At 41.6% G+C, this 15,372-nt stretch overlaps 1 protein-coding gene across 3 annotated transcripts in view; it reads right to left on the reverse strand.

Annotated features, from left to right (window-relative positions):
• Positions 1-10,893, reverse strand: part of MBD6 (methyl-CpG binding domain protein 6) — a 96,749-nt gene extending 85,856 nt beyond the window's left edge. The window contains exons 1-3 of one of the 3 annotated variants that reach the window (XM_030196618.1): positions 10,823-10,893; positions 10,220-10,292; positions 2,541-2,759 (exon numbers count right to left, since the gene is read on the reverse strand). The gene's annotated coding sequence lies outside the window, so the exon portion shown is untranslated. Of the gene's footprint in view, positions 1-2,540; positions 2,760-10,219; positions 10,632-10,822 lie in introns of those variants that run through there. The other 2 variants (XM_030196617.1, XM_030196619.1) reach the window with 2 other exon arrangements.
• Between the last annotated feature and the right edge of the window lie 4,479 nt (positions 10,894-15,372).

A 15,372-nucleotide genomic window follows, 5' to 3' on the forward strand; every position in this document is an offset into this window, starting at 1 on the left:
CAAGTGCTGAGTCCCCAGTGCCACAGCCTTATCCTAAATAAGATGAGATTTGATGAAAGGAGGCAACAACCACAGTAGGAGGGAGACGGTATAGAGGAGGATAGCTTCTGAACACGGGGGAGGGATTGATAGATCTTAATAGGAGGACTAGGGTGGAGAAGGGAGGGGGGAACTGAAGTAGGAGGGAGGGGGAAATGTGTACAATGGTACTGGGGGACAAAGTTACAAAATTGTATAGTCATTGTAGGTTAACACGAAGAAGCAAAGGTTGACAAGTTAAGTGGTACATGCAAACAACAACATGTGGAATCTGGGGGGGAGGGGAGAAAATTGGAAGGTGAAAATGATAGCCTTTCTAGTTGGAACTGTTAGTTCTGAGAAATAAGGAAGACATGTTGAACAAGTTTTGGTTATATCTGTGGTTGTCTACCAATAAAACTGTTGAAACATAAGAACAGCGACGTTTCTTTTAGCTGGAAACAACCAAGTGGGGTCCACCAGTGCTCACCACTATCACTGGTTTTGTTTAACGTTTTCAAGACTTCTTTGGGTACCATTCAATTAGAACGTAATGAGCACCTATACTCTTATGTAGATTACATCTTTATCTTAGTTTCAGTCCTTCAGGATAGGGACTCAACTTTTACTAAAATTAGAAATTGTGTTAATAAGATAAAACAATGGGCCTAGAGAAATATGCTTAGTCTAAAATGCGAACAAAACAAAGGTGGTGTGCCTTAATAATTCCGACTATGAAATTCCTCTTATAATCCCTGTGAATGACAATCGCTCTTCTAAAGCGCTTGGCGTGTTTTTGGACTCTTCCCTTTCTTTTGAAATCTGACTTAATAGTATATTTAAAAGGGCATTTTTTAAAGCTTAAACATCTTAGGGCTTCTTTTATAAAGCCGCGCTAGCGATTCCTGCACAGCAAACGAGAGGAAGCCCATTTGGTTCCTATGGGCTTCCTGTCATTTGCTGCGCTGGCTATTGCTAGCATGGTTTAGTAAAAGAGGCCCTTAAACCTGTTCGGTCTTATTTCTCTGTAAATCTGTTTGCTCTTTTAGTGCAATATTTAATAAATGTCACAATTAAAGCATTGAAACTCACTATATGTCAGTATCTTGACCAAATCAATGAGAAAAATTCAACTGAAACTACTGCTGCTAAACTGATTTATGGCTCTAGGAAATTTGAGAGAGCTACTCCATTACTGATGAAACCACACACTGGCTTCCTTTTGAAGCAAGAGCAATGTTTAGCACACAAAATAATTTTTGGTCAGGTACCTTTAAGTTTAACACAGTTAATTATACTGCCAGATCCTAGGAAAAAGCCTCGAATGATTGATCTTCATCTGTAGGTTTCCAAAGCTTCAAAGTTGTATGTGTTAAGAAAGTTTTTAATAGCTCTTTTGTGTATCAGATAGCTTAGATGTGGAACGAACTTCCTATAGCTATTAAACAACACTTTAATAGCTATAGGAAGTTCGTTCTACAAATTTGAAAATGTATTTATTTCAGAAATATTATGCTTATAAGAGCTTGTTATAGCTTTTGATTAGTTCTTAGTGTACTATTTGTTGCTATGTAGAAATCTTTGTACAATTTTCACTTAAGTATGGACTATGACTGTACACCGCTTTCAACCTATTAGGATTTAAGAGGGTTATAAATCCTAGAGAATAGTAGAACAGACTGGGATTGTGGTGTTATCACCGGTGTCCTGGGCCAGTGCTTCACCTAGTCCATAGGTTAAGCCAGCCCTGATCCCTGCTCACTCCGAGACATCAATGATGCGAGCTGATACAGCCTCCATTGATCAACACACATTTGTTTGATGTTTCCTTTATTTAGCATTAGCGAGTAATGCAAAGTGAGTTACATTCAGATAAAACAGTTATTTCCCCGTCCCTAGAGCACTTACAGTTCAAGTCTGTACCTAGGGCAATAGTGTGTGAGGTCACTTGCCCTGGATCCCCTGCCTTCTTCTCAGATCTCAGACCAGCATCACTGACACCTCAGAACAACTAAAAGAGCCCCCAAATCATTTAGAAGAAACAAGGGGGAATTCTCCTGCTTGAGAGAGAAATCCTGTTTACAAGGTGTATAGAGAAGTACGGGAGTCACTTTGCCCAATGGAGGCTTTTCATTCCCCTATGAAGTAGGCAGGGTATTTTGGTCCATCAATACACCTTAAAGGAGCATGCAGGAAGGTGTAAGAGGGGAGAGGAGGCAAACAGCAACATAAACCAGTCACTGGCAGGCATTTCAGATTGCTGATACTCTCAAAAAACACCTACACCTGCAGACTGCATGGCTTAACATAATATTCTGTCAACCTTTTTAGCATGAATGAGCTGCCTTGAAAGCATCTGCATATGAGAATCCAAAATAACCCAGCAAACCCTTACACAGAAATTAACGGTAATGATAATGTATTTCATCAACGATGCAAATGTTAATATATTATACCCACACATATATAAAGAAAGAATGCAATTTCAAACTGTTTGGCACGTAGGCGGTATGTTCATGTACCTGTTCATTTCTGCTCACTTGTCTGCATTAAGTCTGTAAGGGAGCCTCCTCAGTGGCATACATGATCCGAGCACCTCTTCAGAGAAATGCTGCAAGAACTGTGAACTCTTCCCAGGCAGCAGGGAAGGAAGGTGGGAGGGCAAGCGACTTAATTATCCTCTTGCCCCACCAGGATCTTCAGCCCCTTGGGACAAATTAAAGGGGTACTTCGTCTCATACCTAAAAAAAATATATATATAGTTTCAGAAGGAAATATTTTCTTATGACTGGATCAAACATTGGTAGGTTTGATAGTCACATCCTATAGGAAACCCTAAACGTTTTGGTAAAGCAGAAAACAACATTAATGTAAAAACAAATGCAGATGCTTATTGGAGAAATCATGTGCTATTCCACGTTCTCCATGATCATGTCAAACCCCTGTGTTTCTTCATTTATGCATCAACGTAAGGACATCCTCACAAGAGTCTTCATGAAATCAGTACAATGGGTTAAAAAAACAAAACAAAACATGAGCGATATCTTTAACTGCATGAGGAGAAAGTATACTGGGTATTTACAGGGCAGGGTCTTCACTTCCAGTTTGAGGGCCACAAGGATATTCCCAATGAATATGCATGAGAGATCTGCATACAATGGGGGTAGTATGCATGCATGCAAATCCATCTCATACATATTTATGAAGGATATCCTGAAAAGCTAACCCATCTGCGGCCCGAGGACTGGGAGTGAAGACCACTGCTATAGGATTTAAACAAACAAAAAAAAAAAGCAGGAACAAGTTCTGATCATCCCTAATGCGCAGCGACAATCTGACAGCAGAACAAACCTCTAGGCCATTGGTTTTATTTATTTATTTTTTTTACATTTGTACCCCGCTCTTTCCCACTCATGGCAGGCTCAATGCGGCTTACATGGGGCAATGGAGGGTTAAGTGACTTGCCCAGAGTCACAAGGAGCTGCCTGTGCCTGAAGTGGGAATCGAACTCAGTTCCTCAGTTCCCCAGGACCAAAGTCCACCACCCTAACCACTAGGCCACTCCTCCATTCCAGTCAAAGGCTTCCAATGGGCCAGATTCAAGATATCCTTAATGGATATGTGAGATATGGTTGCATGCATACCACCCACACTGTGGGCAAATCTCACACACATATTCATTAAATAAGTATCACAACGGGTTAATAATACAAACAAGAATATACTAAACACACACTACATAAATTGTTGCAAATATGCGTGTAAATCACACTATGAAGTCATTCACTATTTCTGGGATAAGCAGTATAAAATGTTTTGTACATTTTTGGGATCTTGCTGGGTATTTGTGACCTGGATTGGCCACTGTTGGAAACAGGATGCTGGGCTCGATGGACCTTTGGTCTTTCCCAGTATGGCAAGTAACATCCAAACTATATCTATTTAATGCATACTATAATGTTCACGCTGTAAAACATTAGAAACAAACTTCGCAAAATATCTCAGAGATTGGACTTTCAAAACCCGCACGCCAAGCGAGCACAAAATAGTTCAGTCCATTACTTCCTCCTCTAGATAGACTGTGATCCTCCAGTCTCAAATGTTCACACACATGGAATCAACTTCTCTTATGGTGAACAATGTTCCCTCTAAGTGGAGCACGTGAACGACTGCTCATACATTTGAGGAGCGTGGCTCACAAATGTTACATGGTCGCTCACAAAAGTACCAACCTGACTTTCAAAACAAAATTAAACTATAAAAATTAATTAAACTAAATCAATGGCTGACCCGATTTAAACAGGTTTCAAATAAAACTGCGCTATATGAAATGGTCTACGCTGCTGTTTCCTTGTCACTTCCGGTCTTGTGAAATGCATTATTAATACTGGAGCTCAAAAACTATTGGTTTTTAAAACTTGCTGCTCATACACACACACAAATTTGCACGCATCAGGCCACTCCTTAGAGGGAACACTGATGGTGAATCACAATAGCATTCGCCAGTGTACCCAGAAATCAGAGTCCTTGGTGTAAATACAAAATCTTCGTCTCCAAACAATCGATACTGCAACTCGGTGCTAATATTCCAATGTATACGCTATCAGCTTGAGACCGAGCCGATAGCATATACACTGGAATATTAGCACCGATTGTTTGGAGAAGGTTTTGTGTTTACACCAAGGACTCTGATTTCTGGGTACACTGGCGAATGCTATTGCGATTCACCATAAGAGAAGCCGATTCCATGTGTATGAACATTTGAGACTAGGGGATCATAGTCCATCTAGAGGAGGAAGTAATGGACTGAACTCTTTTACCTCACTTGGTGGAGATCCTTTGGGAACTGCGTTTTTAATGTTTTACAAGGTGAAGTGGGAACATAGATTGGATGTTATTGAAGGATTTTATAGTGTGATTTACACACATATTTGCAACAAATTACGTAGCATGCATATTCATTAGGAATAGCCTGAAAATGTGATCAGCTGTCAGCGCTTGAAGACAGGGAGCAAATACCACTGCTCCAGGCCCATCCAGCCTCTGCATGTGCTCCCTCTGTGCTACATCACCACAGACTCCACCTGACCTCCAGCTTTACTCTTTGCTTCCCTACTGCCGTTACAGATCCTGTGTGCTTGTTCCCAGACTTCCGTGAATTCCAATACCGACTCCTTCAGTTCCGCTGGGAGGCTACTCCATGCACTCGACACCCAACTTCCGCCTAAAACGCATCACCTCTAGCCCTTATTCTAGATTGGCAGTAATATAAAAAAATTTTTAAAAGACTGCAAGAAAGCTTGCAAAATACTTGCACTCTAAGGTTTAACAGAGTCTGGCAACCTATAAACATCTAAATCATAGGCCAATTAGGAGTTGCCGTTAAGACTACCCCAAAGACAGAAAACAGGGAACAAAGGGAATGACTAAAGAGGCACGCTGAACTGACTAAAGGTAACCGCCGAGCTCCTGCTCTCCTTCTCGCAAAATCGCTTTTGACAGCTGCTTGCTTCACCTTCTGATCATGTTGTGTTTTACAGGTCTAATTTTCAGTAACTCTAAGAAGCTTCTTCCACAGTAAAATTAACACAGTGAAGGCAAGAGAGCAGATCTGAGCTAGAGGTGCAGATGAGAAACCTCTTACAAACCTGCACGCTGGTGCTAAACTGACGTCTTTTTGATTCAGAAGCGGCAGACCTAAAGAAATCAGGAGAAACCAAATGAGGCGGAGTGAGAAAGGCAGCAATTACACAGGGTGAGAGGCGAGGGCAAAGACGCTGTTGTAAACCCACGCCACAGATAAATCGGCCATTCCATAGGAGAAGGCTCAGATGCGAGACAGGTTGGTATTCATTTCAGGCAACTAGAACATACTGAGCAAAAAGAAAATGCAGGAGCACAACCGGCCCTCCCTCAAAGACTCAAGATGCCCCTGGGTGGTCTCAAGTGTCATTATTAAAAAACAAACAAAAAAACACAACCACCACCAAAGGGGCAAGAGATACTCAGGGGGGATGAGTGGAGGGCCATACAGCCTCTCATTTTTATGTCTCCCCTTCATATTTGGCTCAGGTCAATAGTGACCAAAAGTTATTACCATATGAAAGCTGCTCGGTGGCCATAAAGTAATGAGCTGGTGGTCTCACTCCTCTTTCTGGCAAACAGATGTCCATGACTCAGACAACTACTACACTACTTTCTCACCAGTTTGTACCATTTTCTGCAAACTGAATAAGGCCTGAACAGACATGAATCCCTCCTGCCTTTACAGACATCTCCTCGAGTGACAAAAGCTTGCACTGCTGCTGCTGTGTATGTGTGAGAACATTGTATTGCTGCTGCTGTCGGAGCTGTTCCTGTTCTGTGGTGTGTTTGAGTGCGAGGGAAGCGTGCACTGCTGCTGCCTGTGCTGTATCTGTTCTGTGAAAAACAGAAGGATCTGGTTTCCAGTGCTACCAATCCAGCACCTTTCACCTGCACTGTAATATTGTCCCCACTTCTCCCGTTAAAAATCTAAATGGAAAATTCTAAAACATTTTCCCTTTCTCCATAATCTCTCAAACAATCTGCAATCAGAATTGCTAATATGGTCTACTGGGTAATTTGCCTTTTCCTGATTTTCATGGGAATGGGACTTGATATACCACCTTTCTGTGGTTTTTGCAACTACATCCAAAGCTGTTTACACAGGATATACAGGTACTTATTTGTACCTGAGGCAATGGAGGGTTAAGTGACTTGCCCAGAGTTACAAGGAGCTGCAGTAGGAATCAAACCCAGTTCCCCAGGATCAAAGTCCACTGCACTAACCACTAGGCTACTCCTCCACATACAATATGGTGTTACATATGAAACATAAAGGCCCAACTGGTCTTGTTGCAGTGCCTTAGGGCTGACCCAGTGCATCTTTGGCTTGCCCTCACTCTATGGTAGATAGGAATCCATGTTAGGGTTACCGGATGGCTTCAGCTCATGGAGGACAGATTGAGCCAGTCCAAGTTTTACTTCCATTCACCTAGAGCCATCTGGTAACCATACCTGTGCATGTCTAAACTTTCTGAAACTCTATTAAAGGGTCAAAGGGCCATGCATTTGATATACCGCTTTTCTGTGGTACAGCCAAAGTGGTTTACATTTATTATATACAGGTACTTTCTCTAACCCTAGTGGACTCAACTAAGTTTTGTACCCGAGGCAGTGACTTATTTTGATCACCACTAACTCCCCTGAGGAGTTGCCCTGTGTATCCACCATTCTCTTCCTAATGTTATTCCTCAATCTGCTCCTGAGAATCTCATATTATGACCTTTAATTCCAGAGCTTCCTTATTTGTATTCTGGAGGTATTTCATGTCCCTTCTATCACACCTCTTCTTTAGGATATATACATTTAGGTAGATTCTCAAAGGATCAGACTAGGTCTACATGGAATCAGGTATTTTGAGCCTCCTTGCAAATTTACCCATGATTTTTCTTGTATATTAAATCCCTGTTCTTACCCCCCCCCCCCTCAAATCGAAGCTACAGTCCTAGACCAGGATACTTGCAATCATGAGTCCTAAATCCAGTCATCAAGTATTAAACCTATAAGCAATGACTTTAGGGCTGATGCAGTTACTGTGCATTAAAGCTCAGCACTCGGTTTCCTAACAAGTGTAATGCAAAAATGCCATGAGCAAAAATACCAAGCAAAAATGTGTAGCAATATGGGAGAGCACACTGGACACATGCACTGCGCTAGCGGAAACTATGTCTTGCGCACAAAATAACTGTATCAGCACTTGTCAGATTGCATGCGCACACATCTGCACAGACGCTGAAATGCTATTCTGTGCATAAGACACCAGTATCTTCACTAATGCTACCACATAAGAATGCACTAAGCTTTAACACTTCCTCAGATCTTGCATTAAAACCCCAGTGTTATGCTCAGCCTTCTTATCTTCTGCGCACTTCCCTACATCTGCGCATAATAGCTTCATCTTTAAAGGAAGAGGTGGAGGACATACCCATGCCAAAAAGGGTATTTAATGGTGATGAGTCTGAGCTGCTAGAACAAATCTTTATGAACTTAGAAGGTATGATAGGGCAAATTCACAAAATAAAAAAAGAGTAGCAAATCATCTGGACCAGATGGTATACACCCCAGTGTACTGATAGAACTAAAAAATTAAATTGCAGGTCTATTATTATTTCTACAGTGTTTGCGCCTATTATGGCTAGACAGATCTAGATAGACTGGAATAAGCTTCAACAGCACTTCCAGTAGTTAGGGAATAAAACCAAGGCTGAGTTTATCCTGTTAGACAGACTGAATGGACCATACAGGTCTTTATCTGCCATCATCTACTATGTTACTATATTAGAATGGATTTAAATATGCTGTCTGAGACTTTGCACACTTAGCTCCTGCGCAAAACTCCTTTCTGCATTAAAAAATTGTGCGCAAAAGCAAAGCTAAGCTGTGCGCAAATTTAGCACATTAGTTCATCAGCATCTGTGTCTCCCCCCCAAGCTCCCTGATGAGGGAGGGACTTATATCTGTTGCCTTCACAGCATCCTCAGCCCCAGACAACCTGGAGAGCAGAAAACCTGACATCTTTTACATGGCAGCGTACAGCATCAACACAGAGCCAATGGGCCAACCGCACATATTTTATTTTTTAGGCCTGCATTTGAAACAATTTTTAGAGGTTATGAACATTTTATCCATATTTTCATCTGATCTTCAAATGTAAACTACTCTGTTTTGAAGATCTAGCTGGTAGGGGGAAGGGGGCTAAATGTAATGTAGGTGTTTTATTAGGTATCTCATTGAAAATATACCAGTATCTCATTTCGTAGGGAGCTGTACAAACTGTCACATGGAACAGCTTCAGTATCCTTAGAAATAACTATATTTGGAAGAGAGTCACAAATGATATCATGGGGCAAAGAGCTACCTGATCTCTGAGTGCAGCACACGTTATGTCATTTGGAATATAACAATCAATAGGAGCCGATCGCATCTATGGGATATAACTTGTGTTTTTCTTATTGGAAAGGCTGCACTAGCCAATATAATAATAATAAAAAGTGTAATCTGTAAAAGAATGATCTAGTAATAAAATAGGGAGCTCATCAAGCAAAATATCCATTTTTTAACTTCTGAACTTTACTTAAAAATGTTGAGAATTCAACTGAACCCAGCATCACCTTTTTATCATACTCACTAATATTCCAATCTGCTTAATTTATACACCCCTAAAAAATAAAGAGCCAGGGTCATAAATATGTCAGGTCTTAGTGGGTTGAGAATTTTATCCTCATTATTACCTTACTCCCTCCCTCCCCATATAACTGTTCTTGCTTTTTGCTAAGAAAGGCCTACCAAGAACCTGTTCTCTCTTTTGCACTATCAGTTCTGGTGTAGAATATAACAGAATACCATCTCCTCTACAATACTGTGAATAACAATAAAAAAATTACAAATAAAAAACAAAATTATTACCTAATGGTTTTGGGCCAATTTAACTTTTTGAAATACTACACAAGCAATCTGTGTCCTGTGGCAATCTGAAAGCTTTTTCTAGTGACAAAACAAATGGAAATGGAAAGCACAATTTAGAAAATAGTGTTTCCTTGGAACACACACTCCTCTTCTTGCAACATACACAAATCTTCTCTCTAGTTCCTGAAAGGAAACTCAGTTCCGAACACCCTCCCCCTCCCCAATCTACAAGTCATTCATACTGTCAGACTGAAGCTCAACCAACTGAAATATCGGGAAATCACAAAAGCACCAGATGTTACAACTGGCCTGCACCAGACCCAGAAAAATATGATCTTTGCAAAGCAGGCTCTTCAGGAAAATCCTTAGGCTTCTACAGGACTGGACAGAGATCTTAAATCCCCACTCCCACCCCATTTTGTTGTGTTATTTTCTATTTTGTTTGCAAGCTCATCACAAACAAGCTCTTCTCCTTTTCTGAAAACTTGAACCCGGATCTCGAAATATACAAACCGTTGTCACTGTGTGGATCTTACATAGAAAAATCGAACAATAACAATGTTCAACATAAACCAAAGCTAAATTAACTAAAATATTGAGAAAAAAACAACATAAAACTAAACCCTATGAGATTGCAACAGAAAGCGTGTAAAACCCAACAACCCCATTTCACTGTCCCTTACAAAAAAAAAAAATCTCATTGAAGACTCACCTTCGACAGCAGAAGCTTTGGATCACCCAGGAGTTGTCAAAAAAAGGAGTTTTCTGAGTTTTCCTGCTCCGTCCTAAATAACAAAGGGCAATTAAAGCTTTTATTCTCTTTTTCTTTTTATTGAAGCTCCGTCATTGTTGCTATATTTTTCTTCCCTTTTTATTGCTGCCTCCCCCTTCCCTTAAAAAAAAAAAGAAGCAGCAGTGGGAGGAGGGGCAGCCCCCCTCCCCACACCGGTCCTAGGAGAGGGAGGGAGGGGGGTGCTCCGGCTCAGGCCCAGTTCAGCCTCCCCTCCCTGGGACTCACCAGACCCTTGCACATTGTGTGTATTCCCTTGCACCAGAGCTCTGTATGGCTGGGGGGCTGCTCAGAGGGAGCCCTTTCCTTGCACCAGGCCCTGGCAGGCTTTGGGGATCTCTTTCTTGATTCCCCTTCCCACTTTTTTCGCTTTCCTCCTCCTCCCCCCCGCTCCTCCTCCTTTTTTTTTTTTTTTTTACTTTGGAAGGTTTAATGCCAACCCCCTCTACAACAAAATTATCATGGAGTTTCCTCCCGCGCATGCGCGATGGGAATAGAAGGGGGCAAACCCAGGGGATTCCGCACCCACAATGCAATGCGCGACACCCCCATCTACTCCTCCTTCTCCCTGCTGCTGTCCCGTCGGCGCGTTCTCTAGGATTCGAGGTGGGGGGAGGGCTAGGAAACGTCGGATGTGACGTTGCCGGCCGTGCCCGACGGCGGTACGTGAACGGCCGGAAGCAGGATGGAAGGCGGGTGAAGGCGGGGTCAGGTCTAGCCACAAGGGAAGTGCACAGTCATAGTTATCCGGGATTTGGGCGGTTCTGTGTGGTTGAGTTCTTTTACAGCTATCTCATAAATCAAAAGGTGTCTGGTATTTCTTTCTGCCTCTGTTTCTTCGTCTCTTGGTGATGATGCAATACGGACTGTAGTTTTGGACTTTTTGCAGAGAGCGACGAACTGTGATATATGGAAGAATTAGTTGTCAATTGTATTTATATAAAGCTTCAAACATAACACAACAAAATTAAAGTTGCAATTATTAGCAAATATGGATGTGCTCTGGGATGCCATATTTAGTGTCTTACTGTCTAATATGTAGGGGAAAAGGAGGCGGTTTTTAACAAGGGTTGGACAAGTTCCTGGAGGAAAAGTCCATAGTCTGCTATGAGACAGACATGGGGAAGCTACTGCTTGCCCTGGGATTGGTAGCATGGAATGCTGCCCCGATTTGAGTTTCTGCCAGATACTTGTGACCTGCATTGGCCACTGTTAGAAACAGGATACAGCAGGGCTAGATGGACCATTGGTCTGACCCAGTATGGCTATTCTTTTGTTCTTATGCTAACTCTTGACGACTTATTGTTGGCTGTGTAGGTTTCTCCTCCTCTGGCCTTTATTTCTGAGGGAACAAGGCCTGACAATCTAGTGCTGTAAGCCTTTACTTACAGCTACTAAAGGCATTTTCCTATTCTGTCATCCTGAATGTGTCTAGTGTAATCAACAAGCAGTTTGTTCATCAGTACATGGATGGAATCAAATTTGTTGAAAATAAATCCTGTTAAAACCTGCATACTTTGGTTGGTCCCACAGTTATGCATAGTAAGATAGGGGAACTAGGAGTAGCCTAGTGCTTAGAGCACTGGGCTGACATTGTTCAAATCCTGCTGCTGATTCTTCTTGTGATCTTGGGTTATCAATAGAAATCAAACAAAATAAAACATGGAAAAGAAAATAAGATGATACCTTTTTTATTGGACAATAAAAAAGGTATCATCTTATTTTCTTTTCCATGTTTTATTTTGTTTGATTTCTATTGATAACCTTTAAGGGTGGACTAACACGGCTACCACACCTCTCTACTTGTGATCTTGGGCAAAGTTACTTAACTCTTTGTTACCTTGAGTACAAATACAGGATTGTAAGACCTTTAGGGACAGGGAAATACCCAATATACATGAATGTAACTCAGTCACGAGCTACTGCTGAACAAGGTGTGAGCTAAATCCAAATAAATTAAAGTTCTGTTACTTGATAAAATCATTATTGTTGGGATCATTATTAATCCCAGACTTGTTAGTGGAGGAACAGGTTGTTTCAGTAGTTGGGAAAGATTTTTTTATATTACATTAAACACTTATGTTCTGCAGTTACCTGCAGGTCACAAATATACACTAGGCCATTCCTAGTAAAATTCAAATGGCATCAATTAAAAAAATCTCTAATACAAACTTTTTGAATAGGTACATTTTCAGTACTTTCCTAAACACTATATAATCATTAATCATCCTGATATCTTGAGGCAAAGCATTCCAAATGTATGGAGCTTGATAATCCAAAGATGATGATACTTGTTTAAAAAGCTTCACCTTTTTGACACTTGGAAATTAAAACAAAACTAACTGCCGAAGGGAATAGGCCTCCAGCTTTTAAATTATTTTTATTACAAATTTTCAAAAGTTCAAAAATAAGTAACAAACATCAGTGAATAAACAATAAACAGAAAGAATTGATCAGACAAATAGGTCTGTTCCAGATGCGAGACAGATCATGCAGTCATTTGGCCTCTTCGACTTTGACAAGGTAAACTGGTATATTTTCAAGAGCTTTTTGAGTTAACTACAATTAATTCAGAATACTGTAACTAAGATTGTCACTGGCCAAAGAGGATGGAGGCCTACTCTTATGTTTCAATAATTTTTATTGGCAGTACAACGTTTAACCAGAACTTATACTCTTTTCGGTACCAAAGACATCTTAACATCGTACTTCTGCCTAACTGAACTTGAAATTTTTAACAACAGTACATAACATTTTCCATTTTTCTCCCCCCTCTCCCTTCCTAACTTGCCCTCCTCCCCCCCCTAACCTCCCTTCTTTTATGCATGGTTATTTATGTGTTGTTACAGGTTTAACAAGTAGCTCCTGGCTGATGGTGTTAAAGTGTTCCAAAAGGGGGACCACACCATTTGTAGTTCCTCCCCTGCTCTTGAGTCCATATCCGCAATTTCTATCTGTTCCATGCAGAGCAAACGGATCATTTGTATTCGCCACTGTGCCACTGTAGGGTAGAGCAGTGGAGGGTGGGACAGTATGGGGCGATGGGAGTTTTGGATCACAGAGGGAAATGAACAAGCCTCTGAACTCCTTCCTGTACACATTAATTGATTTGATTTGCTTACTTTATTTTTTGTCTATTAGATTGTAAGCTCTTTGAGCAGGGACTGTCTTTCTTCTATGTTTGTGCAGCTCTACGTACGCCTTTTAGCGCTATAGAAATGCTAAATAGTAGTAGTAGTAGTATTTGTAGGTCAGCCATTCTGTCACAATGACCTGTCGAGCCACTACTATAGCTTTATTGATGAAGATTTTATAGTCTTTCGGGATTGGGTGTCCCAGCTGTAGGTGGCCAAATAGCTGTGCCGGCCCATACTTCCACTTGCTCCTCCAGAGTTTAGAGGTGTATTGTGCCAGATCTTTCCAAAACTTGTTTATTCCATCACAGGACCAGAACATATGTCCCAATGTCGCCCCACTGAACCCACACTTTAGGCAGGCTCCCCAAGGCGAAAGTCCCATATGGAAGGCCCTTCTTGGCGGTATGTACAGGCGAAGCACAAATTTATATTGCTGTTCCCGATGTCCTGTCCATCTTGTTCTCTTTCTAATGGACAGAATGTATGTCTGAATTATTCCAGTTGGCATGACTGTGTCCAGATCTCGGTGCCAGTCTGCCTCCAATTGTACATAGTTCAACTCTGGCATTGTGTCTCTAATATGTCTGTGATAATAGGAAAGGGGCACCTTTTGTTGGGACTCCAATGAGAATGCTGATGACAACTCTTCTTGCACATCCTCGGCCAGGGACTCCCACGACAATGAAGTCATGTAATGTCTTAGCTGTGCATAATGGAATGTCTCTGACCCTGGCAAGGCGAATTCCTCCTGCAAATCTATGAAAGGCTTTATGCGCCCTTCTTCTGTGATTATTTGTAGTAAATATTTTATCCCTTTTTTCTCCCATCTGCGAAAGACTGAGTATAGCTGCCCCGGGACAAATGCTACATTACCACATATTGGGAGGAATGGGGTTGTCTTTGAAGGAAATTTGTGCATTCGGCATATCCAGTTCCAGGATGCCCTGGCAGTTTGCATAATACTCTTAGCTTTTAGTATTTCTGGAATACGTGCCCCTTTACCTTGCAGATAATTGCTAAAGTGTACCCCTTGGGTGAGTTGCAATTCCAACTCAGTGTTAGAGTATTCCTGAGTTGATCTAAACCAGTCATTGATGTGCCTCATCCCACTAGCCACGTTTAAATAACATATACTGCGAAGCCCCAGTCCCCCATACTCCACCGGGATCTGTAGGGTCCCCACTGGGGGGCGCGCCCTCTTTCCTTGCCATAAGAAACGTAACATAGAATTCAGCTGTCTAGTCTGCCTTTTTTAAATATATTGGTATCGTCTGAAGCACATACAACCATTTAGGGATGATCATCATATTATACAGTGCTACTCTACCTTCTAACGAGAGTGGTAAGGGGGTCCAGACCTGCAGTCTTCACTCAGTCCCTCTGACCAACCGATGTATGTTTCGATCATATAGCTTTGTGAGATCTGAAGGAATGTGCCCCCCTAGATACTTAAGTTCATCTGTCGCTCTCTGTAAGGGGCATTTCTGTCCCGTAATTTTTTGGGTTCCTGGTCCTAATGCGAGTATATAAGATTTATCAGTATTTAATTTAAACCCTGATAGCTGACCGTACTGATACATACCTTCTAGTAGGGCTGCCAAAGAACGGCCTGGGTTGGTCAGAGTCAGCAGGAGATCGTCAGCATATGCCAAAACCTTTACTTCCTGGCTTGCCACTTTGACTCCCCCTATCTCTTTTGTTCTCATCACTGTTCTGAGCAGCGGCTCCAGGGCAAGCACGAATAAGAGGGGCGAAAGTGGACATCCCTGTCTTGTGCCCCTCCCAATGATAAACTTCTCTTCACTCTGGCCATTAATGATCACCCTTGCCCCTGGATTGCAGTATAATGCTTCCACCGTTTTCACAAACCACCCCTTTATTCCCATACTTTCTAAGGTTTGGAATAAGAAGTCCCAGCGCACCTGGTCGAATGCCTTT

The sequence above is a fragment of the Microcaecilia unicolor genome, chromosome 3, assembly GCF_901765095.1.
Source record: "Microcaecilia unicolor chromosome 3, aMicUni1.1, whole genome shotgun sequence".
In the NCBI taxonomy this organism is placed as follows: domain Eukaryota; kingdom Metazoa; phylum Chordata; class Amphibia; order Gymnophiona; family Siphonopidae; genus Microcaecilia; species Microcaecilia unicolor.